Raw genomic sequence first — 11,517 nt, forward strand, 5'->3', positions numbered from 1 at the left:
GAAGGAAGGGAGAAGACGGGCGCTGACATGCGGGTCCTGGTCGCCAGTGAAAGGGAGAGAGCGGGCGCATGGGCATGACACGGAGTAGGTCGATGCGGGCCATGGCGCTGAGCTGGGCCACGCGGTGAGTAGCAGGCACGCGCATGGAGTGACGTGAAGCGGGCCACGAGTAGGCCGGTGCAGAGCAGGCCACGTGCGGGAGGAAGGGAAGGAAGTGGAGGCGCTGGCTGGGCCACCAACAGGCCAAGCGTGGGAAGGGCTGGGCCGGCTCAGCAGTTGGGCTGGAAAAGAGGAAGAAGAATTTTTTAAAGAAAATCCTTTCCTATTTCTAGTTTTCAAATCCAAGCCAAATTCAAATGAAATTTGAATTCAACTTCAAACAACCTAGCCCTACACTCAACCAAAAATAGTATGCTTGGGCATGAATGCAACAAACATGTTTTTAAACCTTATAGTTAATTTTATTTAACCAAAATTTATTATTTGGCCTAGGTTAAAAATACATAGAAAATCAAATAAATGCTCAAAGTTAATTAGTAATTTGCAAATGATATTTTAGGGTGTTACAAGAGCACTAGCCATAGAAAGGGATGAGAAGGGGCTAGGAAGCTCTAACTACGGTCCTACAAACACCAACCCGAACATGGTGGAATACGTCGGCCATCAGGGCTATCATCACTTGGGGCTACCACAACTATCCATGAGGTTGGACGCAAACTCAAGTAAACCATAGCCTAGACACCATGTCTACACTTTTGATTACTACTCTAGCTATGATCTATAACTAGAGCACTCGATGCGAGCGGAGATCCCATGCAACGGTGTGAAAACTAAACTAACCATACACATGAAAAGCATAAAAGTGAATAGAGAAGATAACTATATGAAAGTATAAGTCTTGCAAAGGTAAGATACAAGTATACCAGACCTCCAAAGATTTCTCTAGAACCTGAGCATAGCTCATCTCTCCCTAACTCTCAACTTAACTATTCTACTTCTAGATCTTGAAAGTATAGTGGAGATTTCTCTTTTGTGGTGTATCTTGATCTGAATGAGGTATTGATCTCAATGGGATGCCTTCCTGGAGGGGGTCTAGGGGGCCCTTTTTAGGGTCACCAGGAGTCCTGTGGGCCCATGAATCCATGCTACATCAAATCTGAACCCTTGATATGAACCGACCTTGAGAAATGGTAGAGATGGACTCTCAAAGGCGGTGGGAAACCGACATAGAAAGGAGAGGCTGCCAAGTGGACCTAGCAGGTCAGCCGGCCTAGGGGTTGGACCGTCCGACCCACTTACGACACCGTTTGGCCCAATCTTCAGCAGTAAGTCTTCTATATGATTCCAGAATCTTCTTAAGTCAGTTTCGTCGTGGATAAACGTGATTTGATCTATCGATTGGGTCCACCTTGCTCATTTTCTGAATAAATCCTCCTGCATTCAAAGATTCACCAAAACTTATGGAATTTGTTAGTTTAAACCCCTATACCTATGTTTGTTGATGGAATTAAGTATATATGCAGGATATGTCGATGGTTTATGATTGATGTTAACGACCGTCAACACTGACGATGAAGCCCAAGCGACGAGCAATCTGACTAGCTGGTCGGCGATGAAGCGAGCGCCAAGCAGTCCAACCAATTGGTCGGCGACGAAGTGAGCGCCTAGCAAGAGGGAGCATCAAGCAGTCTGACTAACTAGTCGGCGATGAAGTGAGTGCCGAGCAGTCCGACCAACTGGTCGGCAATGAAGTCCATGAGCCTAACGGTCCGACCAGTTGGTTGGCAATGAAGTCCGAGTGCCAGGTGGTGCGACCACCCGGACGATGATCCTCTTGTCCTTCCTCACTAATCCAGCCCCCGAGCGTAAAAAATGTGATCGTCGACCGAACCTTGCCCCTATAATACAAATATGTAGAATAGGTAGTACATGATGTAAAAATAAAATATATGAACTTTGGAGAAAATCAGCACTGATGAAATAACATATGTGAAATAACTTTGCTTCTCGCTCTTTCAAGTCTTCTTTATCTCCTCAAGTGGTTAGCCTTTTATGTGAGAACAAAGCCCGAGCTATCCCATATCCTATGGCGCAGAGCGCTAATTCTCGTACATGCTTAAGAATACAGGCATCACCAAGGAGCCGCTGTCGACCGCCCATGACGCAGAGCGATACTGCCCATGCACGTTTAGGTGCGAAATCGGGAACATGGCCACTTCTTTGCCTCACGTTTAGGTGCGAAATCGGGAATATGGCCACTTAGTCAAGAGTAAAAGGAAAAGAAACATAATTAGACGCTAAGCGCACCCTTAGGGTGGTCGGCAAAGAATCATGAAGAAAAATTTGAAGATGTATGGCGATCGAAGAAATATTTGATTAAAACATTTAAGAAAATAACACTTAGGTTGTTGGTGGAGATGAGTTATCGTCGTGGCCGAGTGGGTAGTCAATGGTGAAGCCGACCAGTTGGGATGCATGGCCGATTGGTTCCCAATTGAGTTCGAGTCGTCGAAGCAGTCGTCAAGTTGCAAACGTGGCCGTTTGTAGATGTCCTGCTGCGTGCTGAAGACGTCCAAGCAAAAGTCGTTGCCGAGGCATGGGAGAGTAGCTGATGGAGGTCCTGGTGGAACCCTCTGAATCTGACCCTGGATCTTCCTCTAGGATGGTGAGCAAGGAGTCCTCATTGAGCGAGCTGATTTGCACCATGTTCACTGTTGGCGTGACCTGATCGGCCTTAGGCAGATCGGATCTAGGGAGGTCATAGCCATGTTGGATCTGGTCGGCGAAACAATCTTGCAAGGAATTTTGATAGGTGGTAGCAGCATTGGTCAGCCCGACGGGATGGGCCTCCAAGACCTCCTCCGTTGGGGCTTCCCGATCAGCCTTAGGCAGATCGGATCTGGGGAGTGGTCGGCGATGAACTGTGCGCCCCTCTAGAGTAGCCGTGATCACCAAATCTTCATCTTGCCACCTTGGATAGCTTGAACGAGAGGTGCGCTTAGCAATGACCCCCTGGTGGTGCTGGAGTTGCAGAAATTCATCGCTTCTGGTAGATCGATTTAAGACCAACTCTGCAAGAGACAAGCAATTGGCTAAGCCTTTGCCGATCTGATCGATGGAAACGATTAGATCATCCTCTTTGATGGCCTTCCTTAGCCGACAAGGCACCGGGCGGCGAGCTCTCAGTGAGGAAGATGACCCCAGAATGGGTTCTGAGATTGGATCTGCCGGCACAGATGTTGGCATGATCGGCACAAGATTATCCTACACCTCCTCAATGATCTCCCCTTCAACGTCAGCATTGATGACCTAGGAGATGGATCCGACTGTGAAGGACTGGCCTGGTTGGGGGGAGAACGGAGAGCTTGGGATGCGCACCACCTGGTTCGCCATGGAATCAGCACGCATACCCCCTACCTGTCGCACCAACTGTCGATGAGATAAAATCGATAGTCCACCAAAGGGTGTACCCACGATGGTATATTGAGTGGAGGTGCGGGTGATCAGGAACTAGATGGCAATAGAGACATAAGATTTAGACAGGTTCAGGCCATCAACACGACGTAAAACCCTACGTCTTGTGTTCTGCTGGTTTGTATTGATTGTGTATGCGGTGGAATAATCCTAGGCTAAGCCTAGGGTTTGTATCTGGATGCCAACTAGGGGACCCCTGCCCCTCCTTATATACTCTGGAGGGGTAGGGTTACAAGGAAAGTATCCTAGTCGGCTATATGGTAGGTATTCTATTTGGATTACAATATCTATAAGAGTCCTAGTAAATCATATCTTCTACCATCTTGTGGTACTCGGGGGTATATCCCCACAATGCACTTCATTTCACGATGAAAGGAGTACATACTATCCTTGTCAAGAAGGAAGACACCAAATAAACGTCCAAAACACATAGTATAAGAGTGCAGGAGTTGTCCTAGCTAAATTTTCACGTGAGGTAGTAGTTTCTTTTTTTTTTGAACGTCACGGGGGAGGGACTCCCATTGAATAAGGTGCAAGGCCAGAGAATCAACCTTGGCCGACTGGCTCAACCATAGGGAGCACATGCCACCCCACTGAAATCTAGCGTGGCGGCAGTTGAGGACGGCGACGAGAAGGCAGTGATGTGTTATGGCAAAAATCAGTGAACAGCCAGAGGTTGAAGATGAGGGCAAAAAAGTCATTTCCCCCACCTTCTCTCTCTGTGAATACAAGAAATGAATAAAATAATGAGTGCGGTGTGTTACGGCAAATATACACGATTTTTGTAATGGTAATGGGCATATTTCGCTTCTGGCGATGTCCAACAACATATTACATGTTCGAATCGTGTCCTAGAGCAAAATTTCCCTAGTATAATAGTGCAGGAGTTGTCCTACGTTTTCGCATGAGGTAGTTGTTCAGGAGCCAATGACCTCGTTCACTAATCACTTTCCCTCTCGCTCTCTCTCCTTCGTACCACCTAAAATCATACATGCCGATTTATGAGACTAGTGACTAACCTAGAAAACGAACTTTTGTCGTTGTTGTTGTCAACAGATTTTGATCCTAGGGGTGACCAAGTTCAGTAATGGGGTTTGGACACCAGTGATCTAAAAAATATCACAAATGAGCGATCTACAATCCCTATAATATAAGAAAATCACAATCCCTAACTTGGGCAACAATTGCTGAATATATAGTGTTAGGGGCAGCCAAGAACCCATGGACGTGTCCCTAATGGACTTCGACACGATACATAGCTCAAAGGCTAAAAGATGGTGACGCGACACCTTGACAGATTCTATGTGCCCACTTATTTTAACGATTAATGTTGACTCGTAAGGAATTTTGACATGAGACCGGTACCAATGAATATCTTATCTCCTTAGCCTTCCTTGCATATATAGAACTCCAACTCACAATTGATATGGACTGAGGCTCAAACTTGTCTTCAACGTCCACACTAGTCTTTCCCACCTCCGTGCCTCTCTTTAAGTACTTTACTTACGTATAATTTCTAAAAATAGTATCATTAGATATAGCAATCTATTATCATAATCACAAAAGAAAATATTCAGAAATGAGCTCAACTAAAAATTAAATTGGCATGTGCTCGAACGTTAGTGATTAGCCCTGGTATAGCATAATGTGTATTCAAAGGAAGATATCCTCAATCTATAAGCATAATGTGCCATGGGCCAACACAAAATGCAGCCTGTTGCCAGCGAGGGCTGTGTGAAGATCCGGCCACAGCAACTAATCAGCGAAGGCCTGTTGAGGCGTTCCTTCATCAGCCGAGGCGAATTGGTCCAGCCGTGCAGCGGTCCACGTGAACACTCCAACTTCGGCACCTCAGGCAGCCCAAGTTTACAACAAAGATTTCAGAAGGTCCTTGTGCTACCACTACTAGAGAACAGACTTTAGAACGATGTTCCAATTTGGCATTAGCCTTGGTATTTTTTTGCCTCCGGGACTAAAGAATCCTTTAGTTCCGGTTGATAATACCAACCAGGACTAAAGGTTCCTGCCCAACTGTCGTCCGCGGGGCAGGGATCTTTAGTTCCGGCTGGTATTACTAACTGGGACTAACTAAAGCTTTTAGTCCCGGTTTGGGTGATGCCCCGGGAATAAAGATTAATCTTTAGTCCCGGTTTGGCCCCCTAACCGAGACTAATTATCCCAACCTATAGACCAGCTCATTTCTTCCTCCCCGAGCCCGAGCCATTCCATTCAAACTCACTGCCTCTGTTCTTCAGCTTGTTGTTGTTCTTGCTCTCTCTCCCTCCATTGGTGTTGCTCTTCGATTTTGGAGGTAACAAACTTAATCCTCTTATGTTTTATCAGTAGCTTATCTCATTTTGCGATGTAGATGCATGTGTAACTTTATATGTTGGACTTTATTATGATTTTATATGTCATTTTTAGCTCAAAATCACATGATGATTTGCATATATGTTTGGATAAACAAAAGTTAAATTAGTTCATCAAAATCACGCCTCGCTCGTCCTCGCTGGAGCACGCGCCATCCTCGTCCCCGGCGGCTTACGTGATCTTAGAATTAATTTTCCATGAAATAAAAAACTTAGAAAATAGTTAGAAAATTGTAGAAAATCCGTACTAGTTGAACTTGCGGACCGTGTTCAGCTCGGCGAGCATGTTCTCTGCTGAGCGGTAATGGACATCAAGGAGGAGCTTTGATTCTACGAGGGAGAGCGGCAACGGTCGTGGAAGACCGTGTTCCCTTTCTCGTAGAATCAGAGCTCTTCCTTGGCCAAGTACGGTGCCGTCCGGTGGAGAAATGCTCGCCGAGATGATCACGTAAGCAAGGTCAACTAGTACGGATGGTTATTTATTGAAACATGTTTTTGAGCTATAATTTGATGGATATTTGATAACTTCAGACCTACAAATGTCATCTACAAATGTTACTATCCTCGGCAACCTAAACGCCCGCGAGCTCGCCAATATCGAGCAGGTCACTTAGAATTATTTTTTCCATAAAATCAAATACTTAGAAATCATGCCTTTTATTTTTTAGAATTAAATTTTCTATGAAATGAAAAACTTAGAAAATAGTTAGAAAATTATAGAAAATCCGTACTAGTTGAACTTGCGGACCGTGTTCATTTCGGCGAGCATGTTCTCTGCCGAGCGGTAACGGATGTCAAGGAGGAGCTTTGATTCTACGAGGGAGAGCGGCAACGGTCATGGAAGACCGTGTTGCCTTCCTCGTAGAATCGGAGCTCTTCCTTGGCCAAGTACGGTGCCGTCCGGTGGAGAAATGCTCACCGAGATGATCACGTAAGCAAGGTCAACTAGTACGGATGGTTATTTATTGAAACATGTTTTTGAGCTATGTGATTTCTATGTCATTTTTAGCTCAAAATCACATGATGATTTACAATAGTAAAATCACTTGATAGTTTGGTATTTTACTATTATACATAGTACATATTTCATGGTTTAGTTAGATAAATAAATAATTTTGGTTTTGTTTAAATATATTATTTTAGAAAATGTGAAATTTACACTAGTTTGCAAAAATAAGTATAGAAAGTAGATGACAACTGGTACCGGATCCTCGACCTCTCGTTCAGTTGCGAAACGACTGAGGCCAGAACTCCCTCTCATTATCTGCGGCAAGTGTAAGCAGAAGATTGTGATGGAGTACCGAGTCAAGAGATAGGGACCCAACAAGGGTCGTGTTTTCTATAAGTGCCCGGATCGCGATGTGAGTTTCTTACGCATTTGATTATTATGGCTAATTGACCTACTTTTCTTAAATATTTTTGACTAAATATTTTTTGGCTTTAATTTCAGTGGGAGGGCAATGGATGCGATGGTTGGTACTGGGAGGAAGATTATGCTACATACGTGCAGAATTCGGGTGCGCTTGAGGTAGCGGCTGTTGATGATAAGGCAGTGAGCCACCAGGAGAAGCTTATTGATATTCAACAGAAGAATGATTTGTCTGTTTTAGTTGCGTACAGTCATGAAATAATTATGTTACTGAAGTGCATTGTAGTTTTAGTTTATTTAGTGATAGTTGAGATTGCTTACGTTGTAGCCAGGCTTAGTTAATTAATCAACCGTGTGTGTGTCATCTATGTTGTGTAATAAAATACTTAATTATGTTCAAGGTTTTCATAATTTGTCGTGTAATGCAGATTATGTCACGCCATTGGATGTACAATGCCGATTGCCGCTCCCAAGACTTTATTGAGGGCGTACACTATTTCTTAGGTGTGGCCGAGGCAAATAAGCGGGATAGTTTCATGTGCTGTCCATGTGCCATATGTAAGAATTTAAAGGAATATTCAAGCTCAATGAGTCTTCATTCACATTTGCTTAAGTCAGGTTTCATGTCAAACTATATATGTTGGACTAAGCATGGAGAAAGCGGGGTCATGATGGAAGAAGGTGAAGGAGAAGATTTAGACATTGATGACATTATTGATCAGTATAGTGCCTTTGATGATACTACAATGGGGGGAGATGAAGAAGAGGTAGCAGCAGAAGATGATCTCGGTGATGCTCTTGGCGATGCCATTCGTGATGCACAACAAGAATGCGAAAGTGAAAAAGAGAAAGTTAAGTTCGAGCGCATGCTTGAGGATCATAGGAAGTTGCTATACCCGACGGCCGAAGAGGGGCAAAAAAAGTTGGGTACAACACTGGAATTGCTACAGTGGAAGGCAAAGAATGGTGTATCCGACAAGGCATTTAGGAATTTATTGATCCTCATAAAGAAGATGCTTCCGAAGCCAAATGAATTGCCCACCACTACGTAAGAAGCAAAAAAGGTTGTCTGCCCTTTGGGATTAAAAATCCAGAAGATACATGCATGTCCTAATGACTACATCCTCTACCATGGCAATGAATATGAGAATTTGGATGAATGCTCGGTATGTAAAGCAGCGCGGTATAAGATCAGGCGCGATGATCCTGGTGACGTCGAGGGTGAACAACATCCTAGAAAGAAAATCCCTGTCAAGGTTATGTGGTATGCTCCTATAATACCACGCTTAAAACGTTTGTTCAGAAATAAAGACCATGCAAAGTTGTTGCGGTGGCATAAAGAAGACCGTAAGGTAGACAATATGTTGAGACACCTAGCTGATGGGTCCCAGTGGAGAGCGATAGATAGGGAATTTCCAGAGTTTGCAAATGAGGCTAGAAACTTAAGGTTTGCCTTAAGTACAGATGTATGAATCCTTTTGGGGAGCAGAGCACTAGTAATAGCACTTGGCCAGTTACTCTATGTATCTACAACCTTCCTCCATGGTTATGCATGAAGCGGAAGTTCATTATGATGCCGATCCTCATCCAAGGTCCGAGGCAACCTGGCAACAACATTGATGTCTATCTGAAGCCATTAGTTGAAGAACTTCTAGTTTTATGGAACAAACCAGGTGTACGTGTCTGGGATGAGTACAAACAAGAACACTTTGACCTACGAGCAATGTTGTTCATAATAATCAATGATTGGCCTGCTTTAAGTAATCTTTCAGGTCAGACAAACAAAGGATATAATGCATGCACACATTGTTTTGATGACCTTGACAGTATATATTTGAAAAGATGTCAAAAGGTCATGTACCTTGGCCATCGTCGATTCCTTCCTTTGAATCACCAAGTAAGAAAGAAAGGGAAGCATTTTAAAGGTAAGCTAGACCACCGGAAGAAGCCTCATAACTGAACCAGGGAAGATGTACTCGCAATGGTCAAGGATGTGAAAGTAGTATTTGGAAAGGGACAAGGCAGCGAATCTGTTCCCAAAGATGCTAAGGGACACGTAGCCATGTGGAAGAAGAAGTCCATCTTTTGGGAGCTACCCTATTGGCAAGTCCTAGAGGTCCGCAACACAATCGACGTGATGCACCTGACAAAGAATCTTTGTGTGAACCTGTTAGGATTCATGGGTGTGTACGGGAAGCCAAAGGATTCACTTGAAGCACGCCAGGACTTGCAGGGCATGAAAGAATGAGACAACCTTCATCCAGAGAAGACAGCTGATGGACGTCATTACTTAAGTCCTGCTAGCTACACGCTTAGCAAAGAAGAGAGGGACAACATGTTTGAATGTCTAAGCAGCATCAAGGTCCCATTGGGATTCTCCTCCAATATAAAGGGTATAATAAATGTGCCAGAGAAGAAATTCCTAAACTTAAAGTCCCACAACTGCCACGTGCTTATGACGCAATTGCTTCCAGTTGCTTTAAGAGGAATTCTACCTCCACATGTACGTCTAGCCACCGTGAAGCTATGTGCATTCCTCAATGCAATTTCTCAGAAGGCAATCAATCCAGTTGAACTAGCTACTCTACAGAATGATATGGTTCAATGTCTTGTCAGCTTTGAGTTGGTGTTCCCTCCATCCTTCTTTAATATCATGACACACCTCCTAGTTCATTTGGTGAAGGAGATTAGTATTCTTGGACCTGTGTTCTTACATAACATGTTCCCCTTTGAGAGGTTTATGGGAGTCTTGAAGAAATATGTGAAAGTCCGTTCTAAGCCTGAAGGAAGCATCGCCCAGGGCTATGGAACAGAGGAGGTCATTGAGTTTTGCGTTGACTTTATTCCTGACCTTGCCCCAATTGGCGTTCCCGAATCGCGACACGAGGGGAGACTTAGTGGTAAAGGAACTTTAGGGAAGAAAACATATATTGGCATGGAAGATGATTATTTCAATAAAGCACACTACACAGTTCTTCAGAACTTGTCATTGGTGCATCGGTACATCGAGATACATAAGGAGTTCTTACGATCCAAGTTTCTAGGGAAGATTGAAGCTTGGATTAGGCGTCCGCACATGGAAAGTTTCAGTGGTTGGTTGCGAAAAGAATGTCAAGGCGATGACAATATTGATGAGCAACTGTATTTGTTGGCTAGGCAACCATCGTGGCATATCCTCATGTACCAAGGGTACGAGATAAATGGGAATACATTTTACACAGTTGCCCAAGATAAAAGGAGCACCAATCAAAATAGTAGTGTTCGCATAGATGGCACAGATCCAAATGGGAATATACAAACATATTATGGCCGCATAGAAGATATATGGGAACTAGACTACGCACCTAATTTTAAAGTCCCTTTGTTCCGGTGCCAATGGGTGAAGCTGACCAGAGGAGGGGTAACAGTCGACAAAGAGTATGGAATGACAATAGTGTACCTCAACAATATTGGGTACAAAGACGAACCATTCGTCCTTGCTGCCGATGTGAGTCAGATGTTCTATGTGAAAGACATGTCTACAAAATCAAAGAGAGGAAAAAACTAAGACATCAACTCAATGATCAATGAGCCAAAGCGCCACATAGTTCTTTCTGGGAAAATAAATATAGTGGGAATTGAAGACAAGTCAGACATGTCAGAAGATTATGAAAGAAATGTCCGAATTCCACCCTTCATAGTGAAGAAAGATCCAAGCATCATGTTAAATGATGAAGACACTCTATGGTTACGATAAGATCATAACCAAAGGTCTTACATCAAGAAGAAATTTACTATTGTGCCCGTATGATACAACGATGCACTGTTGTGACATAGTTTTAGAAAGTCTATATGAGATTCAAGAATTTATGACTAGTGTTTGATAAAACTTTCTCAAATGAGAAAATGAGATATGTACCAATTGTAGATCTTGCTGAGATGATCAAACTTGGTATTCAGAGTTTTTTCATCTGAGGTCATTTAGTGTCTCATTTGAGCAAGTTTGACCAAGTCAAATTTGGTCAAATAAAAAAAATAACACTTTGACTCTAGTATTATGAACTCTAAATGACTTCAAATTGAAAAGTTTTGAATACCAAGTTTGTTAAAATCATCAAGATCTACAATTGTTGTTTTGTTCAACTTTCCATTTGAGATAGTTTGGACGGTTCAAATTTGTCATTTTTAAATTTCGACGCCTACAAACTAGTTTTCAGAACCCTAGATTGTCTCAAATTGAAAAGTTTTGAATACCAAGTTTGTTTAGCTCATGAAGATCTACAATACTTATACAGGCCATTTTTTCATTTGAGAAAGTTTAAACAA

At 43.2% G+C, this 11,517-nt stretch overlaps 1 pseudogene; it reads left to right on the top strand.

The window, feature by feature from the left end:
* The first annotated feature begins 8,737 nt into the window (after nucleotides 1–8,737).
* On the top strand, nucleotides 8,738–11,002 carry LOC136523197 (uncharacterized; annotated as a pseudogene).
* Nucleotides 11,003–11,517: the final 515 nt, after the last annotated feature.

Source organism: Miscanthus floridulus, chromosome 18 (genome assembly GCF_019320115.1).
Source record: "Miscanthus floridulus cultivar M001 chromosome 18, ASM1932011v1, whole genome shotgun sequence".
NCBI lineage: Eukaryota > Viridiplantae > Streptophyta > Magnoliopsida > Poales > Poaceae > Miscanthus > Miscanthus floridulus.